We start from the raw sequence: 6,494 nt of genomic DNA on the forward strand, positions 1-6,494 counted from the left end.
TATCAAACTTCATATAAAATTTAAAGAAGATTGAGTCACAAAAACATATTATTAAGGTATACATCCACCATACTACGGTCTAATCTAAGGATAAAGAAAATAAGTAAGTAAATCTTTATTTGGAACAGTTACAATGGCACTTCAAATATAAGCAAGGGTGGCAGTGCGATAGTAAAAACTGTGCTGTATGTACCACAGCCCCCGGCCGAGTTATAATATGTACACAATTAATTATGCAAATGTTCCAGTTCCAGTCTTAGTGTATATTATATGTATGTGTGCGTGTGTGTGTGTGTGTGTGTGTGTGTGTGTGTGTGTGTGATCATACTCATTTGCAAAAGCCATGTAGTCTCTTTTTGTTTTAGTCATAGTATAGTGAGATAGTATTTTTACAGTATCTCTCAATAATTTGTTTGATCTACGGTGGCAGCTTTCCGCTCAGCTGAGTAAAAATCCACGAGTGTTTGATGTTAATTGCTTGAATATTTTTGATTAATTAATTAATCATGAAAATATCTTTTAAATATGTTTTACTACTTTCCTTTGTTTCGTACGTTATTTAAATTGTACTTTGTAAATAATGTATTTTGTAAAAAATAAGCTGTGCGTTACTAGGTAGGTATAATTTTTTTTATTATGAATTGTCTTTAATGGACAATTATATTGACAATGTAATGAAGGTTTTGCTTACTAGTCGAGACTTACTATAGACTGTAGATGATGATACGAGCGAAAACAATAAAGTTAAATAACATCCATGATGCCACTATGACCGACTTGAGATGGTTAAGTGTCAAAAAGAAAGTGTAAAAGCAAAGTTTTATTTGATAGTAAAACGTGGCAACTTTAATTAAGAAAACATTTTTATAACAAAGTAATGAAATTTCTAAAGGTGTAAACTTGGTTTACTAATTTTGCAAAGTAATTTAAACGCAGTGAATATTTAAACGTAACAAATTTATACAGTGGCTTAAAAGTTCTAGTTGCAAGTCGAGCATTAAGTTTATCAAATAGGATTAAATTCTCCATTAAAACATGAGAAAAGGACTTTAACTATTAAGAAGGAAGCTTTTAAAAGTAGTTGTAAAACGGTTCTATTACTTCGGCGACCTACACGAGTCAATGTTTTTTTCAATTAAAGTAACATATAAATACGGCTTACGTTTGGCATTGTAAAACTATTTCAAAAATATACACGATGTCATTGGACTTGGCACAGTCTGAATAATCTTTATATAAGTGCCATAACAGCCGGGCGCACTATTGCTTGGTGACAGATCAATAATAGCGCTGTTTTCATTCAAAATATTATGATATTTTATATTATGTTATTAGCTTAAGTGCACGATTCCGCTTACGTAACATATAACTACTATATTCACGCGACACAAGATATTTGATTAGAACTAATAGTAAAAGCAATGACACTACCAGACCACGGTGCGTTGGATGTTTTTCATGTGGTTTTAGTCATAGAAATTAATACGGTATAATAAGACTGGTACACATTAACTTTTGAGGGTAGTATTTCAGTCTAGCAACGAATATAATATACTTTTGAACTGCAAAAGTTTCTACTCGGTTTGGCAGTTTATTTGTGATGCGGGCACACGAATAAATGAACAGAAAATTGCAGTTGATAACGAATAAGCTAAAACCCCGTGCTGAATTTAACGTCATCAATTTATGAACCTTACCTTACCTTTTCGGCTTTCCATACAAAGATTGTTTTGTGTCGACTTATACATTATAGAATAATTAATCTCCAAGAAAGTCTTAAAAGTCTTAAAGGTTAGTTTTTAATATTTGTTATTTTTTTTATCGAATTTTTAGTTTCAAAGATAACTTTTACATCTAAAAAACTTCACCTCCTTTAAACCTAAGAGTACAAGAGTAGATTAAAGATAAAACAAAAGTACATTCAGTAGGGATACAAACTAAAATAATTCCATACGAAAAGAACAATAAGATCAATATTGTATAGCTTATTTTTAAGTACGGCTGCTGTAATAAATATTATTTCATGTCCCAAATTCAGTACAACGATAATCCCTTTCCTATTTGTAGTAATTGGCGGTCTGGATGTTTAAAACTAAGCTGCGAGCTTAAGCTCGTTGTTTTCTACCCGGTTCTCTTCTTAAGTAAAATAGATTTATTTCATTAGCGTACTTCTGTACCTTCTATAGGCGATTATTTTAAACATGATGTATTAAGAATGTGTGCTCCAAGATAAGCCTCCAACAACTGCTGTTGGGTATCATCGTCATCATGACCATCCCATTGCCAAACCACAACAAATTACGCGTTTCCTCACGAAATGAGAAAGGTTTAGGCCGTAGCACACTATGCTGGCTAAATATGAGTTGGTAGTCGTTAAACGTCTTTGAGAACATTATTATAAGTTTTTTTTCACCTATCGAATCCGGGACATCCACTCATAAAGAAACGGTTATCACTATTGCGCCAGGGAGGACAATCTTTATTTCTGGTTCTAGTACACCAATCTATATTCGTCAAAATTGGCCGCTCAAACGCGTTTGAACTGTAAAAGCGATTACTGTTTTATAATGATATAGAGAGAAGAAATGAGGTATAAAAATAGATTAGTGCCTATTCAGTGACTCGCGACGGGCGAAAGTAACAGAGATAACCACAGTGACTGCATCAAATGTATACAGTAACGTAAGAGTTATCGTTATAATTCTCAGCCTCTTTATATCCCACAGCTGGGCACAGGACTCCACGCTTGTACGAGAGAAGGATTCAGATATTTGATCCCCCACGTTGATCCAATACTTTAATACCCATAGAAATTTTATAACTACTCATGGACATAACAAGGTCATTAAAGAAACAAAATGGCGTTAAAGTATGGTACTAAACGTGAAAAGGGCGCCAGGCGAACGCATTAGATAACCTTGTATTGCGGATAAAGTTCAACAAGCGATCTCTGACCTGTCGGTATGCATTTTCGTAAACTCCTATTTACAATGACAAAATACGAAGTCTAAAAACCACGTAATGTGTTCACAGGTTCCATTTTCATACCAAATATTATAAGTGATATAAAAAGAAACCGACGAAGGAACTGCGGTAGCGCCAATATCCTTACTTCGGAGTGGTATAGGGAAGTAACCACAGAAAAATGTAAGAATATTTTGGCTCAACCGGTGGATCTTGGACCTAGCGATTTGTAGCCGAACATGTACCTACACTACCACAACAATTTAACTCAAGGAGTTGTTAACACAAGAGTGTTCAGATAAAATTAATTTAAGTACGAAACTCTGTCCAAAAATTGTTGCAGCCGCTAGTTCACTGTGAACAAACAAGAGTAAGAATAAGAACAACTTAAACTTTTGTTTTCAGTTTAAATTGTTTGTCACGAACGGTACGAAACTTAAATGTCCTCATTATGAGCTAAATTAAAAGTAGGACGCTTGCCCAGTTAACTTTCAAATATCGTTTTTTTTATATCATAAGAGCGGTTTCTTTCTCTTTATTTTTACAAAAGCATTCAAACCCACGTTTTATATAAACTCATATCCTGTTTTTGTCAAATTCTTCAGTGTAAAGATTCACTGGCAACTTTTTGTTTCGTTTTAAACCTTCGATGTGTGCTGACTGTAAACTATTTGTTTTTAGGATAACATAATAAGTAATATCGTTTATAAGTGACACTTATAAACGATATTACTTATTATGTGTACACTTTCATATTATTCCTTATCTACCTAACATCGTGTAGGTTTTATTTGTCTTAAACAGTATAGACATTGAACTAAACTTCGAAATTGAATTCAGAGTTTGTGTTTGAAAAGTGTTCATAAATATCATATCACGACTTTATGTCACCTTCTTTTGTAAGGCCTGTAAGTTAGTCCGTGGCTTTGGTGTGTAGACTTCTAAACTTTATGATATCGCTCGTGTCTCCGATCGCTTAGGTTTTTGTATGAGCTAGCGGGGTAATCGGAAGAATCTTTTTAATGAGGGTTAATGAGGGTATTTCTTACATAATTATATAAGAAATCTGGTATAAATAAGTAAGAAGAAATCCCTAATTATGGAAAATTTAATTAGAATAAGCCTGAAAATAATTTGTTTTAGAATAATAATCAGTTTTTCAATATACAATCTTTTTTGATATAAAAGAAAAAGAAAAGAAAACTCAAATAAAAGAAAGAACAATTTATTTGAGTTTTCTATTAATCTTGACTTTACGTTAATTAAGGACCACTGCTTAGTGTTAGTTCAGATATATTGGAATGAGGGCCTTTCCGAGCCCTAAACCTCCCGTATTGAGAAGGCCGATAAACGTGCCGCTGGTTAAACGTGGTCACATATTATATCAGAGGAATCGGAATCAGTACAATTAATAAGGCGACTGGAGCAGTGGGCAGCGACCCTGCTTTCTGAGTCAAAAGCCGTGGGTTCGAATTCCACAACTGAAAAATGAACATGAATATTTTTCAGTGCTGGGTGTTTATATGTACATTCTAAGTATATATGTATATTATTCATAAAAATATTCATCAGTCACCTTAGTGCCCATAACACAAGCCACGCTTACTTTGGGGCAAGATGGCAATGTGTGTATTGTCGTAGTATATAAAAAAAAACAAGCTTACTTTACTATAGTCTGCGATAAATGCCCGAATCTCATCGAGTATACTGGACTGTGGCAAATAAGCTTCAGTACCTAAAAAGCGGTGATAGCCTTGCCTAGAGTTACCGAGTTCGAACCCCGGCACGCACCTCTAACTTTTTAAAATAATTTATTTTTTTTATTTAACAAACTCAAAATATCACTTGCTTTAACGGCAAAGAAAAAATCGTGAGGAAACCGCATGCCTGAGAGTTTTCCAAGAGAGTTTTTTAAAAATTTGTGAAATTTACCAATCCGCACGTGGTGGATTATGGCTTGAAACCTCCTCATTCTGTAGGAACACCCGTGCCCTTTAGTGGGCAAGCAACATAACACTAGTGAGGAAGCTTCAGTGCCCATTATCATGGATGTCCGTCACAGTATTTGTTAAAAAAGAAGAAGAAGAAACACTTTATTGCACGTAAACATACATATAGGAAAAGAAACATTAATTAAACAGTAAACAATGTAGACATGCAAAGGCGGCCTTATTGCTGCAAGCAATCTCTTACAGGCAACCTTTGTAGAAAGGAGTTAGAGCGTGAAAAACGAGAACGGTAAAAAGCACTAATAGAATCGAATAGTAAAACGGCCTCTTAATATTCGTCTTTTTGACTACAAAATAATATTGGATATAAGCAGGCGTTACTTTGCGGTATGTTGACTTTACAATGAATTACTTAACTATTATTTAAGGTAAAGTCAACTTCTCCTGAGGATGCTCCGGTTTCGGAGCGAAACGTGCGTAGATGTACCCTACATTGCAGAAAATCTGTTTGGTTACAGATTTTCCTGCTTTTCGCGGAGTAGGTATAGCAAACTAAGCTTAATTTCCATAATATACAAAGTTTTCCTGAAATGCCCCTGTTATAGATAAGTGTGCAAGCAATTTTTAGTAGGTACGTCGCTTACGAATTACTTTAGTGACCCTGTGTGAAGTCTTAGATATATTATCAGAATAAACCATTTTCAGGTATTTTCATAATTAATCTAAAAAAATTAGGTATTTTATTTTCTTCATACAGATAATACATATTTGTCTTCAATTGATAATTAGAAATAAACTTAAGTTTACCTAATATTGAAAAAATTGAAATTTTCTTTAATAAATATTAGTTTAATACCAATAAGATACCAATAGGAGATGAAATAAACTGAAATTAATCAAAAAGACTGTCTAAAATAAAAATGAAGAAACAAAATGGACATTAACTAAAAAAAGTATTTTTTTCTTACCAAAGCTTTAGCTATGTAGGATTAACATAAACACACACACTAGGGGCACTAAAACACACTAGATTCTTAAAACGATGAACTACACACTGTATTTAAAACACTTTTGATAAAGCACACTATCAAAGTTTAAACAGTCTATAGTTTTACTTTTACACAAACGTTTTTGGTCACACTTATTTCTATCAAGAGTTGCAAGTACTATTAGGATAAAAATAATGTCCAAAACTATTTTTATATTCGTATAAATTGTTTATTACAAAGGTGTAAACTTTAAAGGTTGCAAGTAGAAAGTTTCAGTCGTTTCTTGTGTATAAATAGGTTTCGATATAAATTTCTGAGATACATGTTGGGTACAGTGAACTGAGTAGGACTTTTGAAGTTGCTAATCACAAAAATACGTATTTGAGGGCGGGGAAAAGTTTACGGGGAATAGTTTAAGAGTCATTTTCGTTTGGCTGTAAACACGGTTGGTTCGTTTGGGCTTTTATACAAGGGTATGAAGTTAAGTTTAAGTTTTGTGTCGTTTGGTCGATCGTAGTCCATAGGGATGTCGCGAATGCGGAGCGCTCGGGCGAGCGCACGGGTCGGCGAGCGACGTGGGACTGATTGCTGC

At 33.8% G+C, this 6,494-nt stretch overlaps 1 protein-coding gene across 1 annotated transcript in view; it reads right to left on the reverse strand.

The window, feature by feature from the left end:
* Positions 1 to 6,494, reverse strand: part of LOC120626095 — a 279,619-nt gene extending 273,125 nt beyond the window's left edge. The window contains exon 1 of the mRNA XM_039893388.1: positions 5,882 to 6,494. The gene's annotated coding sequence lies outside the window, so the exon portion shown is untranslated. The remainder of the gene's footprint in view (positions 1 to 5,881) is intronic.

This window comes from Pararge aegeria, chromosome 8 (genome assembly GCF_905163445.1).
Source record: "Pararge aegeria chromosome 8, ilParAegt1.1, whole genome shotgun sequence".
Classification (NCBI taxonomy): Eukaryota; Metazoa; Arthropoda; class Insecta; order Lepidoptera; family Nymphalidae; genus Pararge; species Pararge aegeria.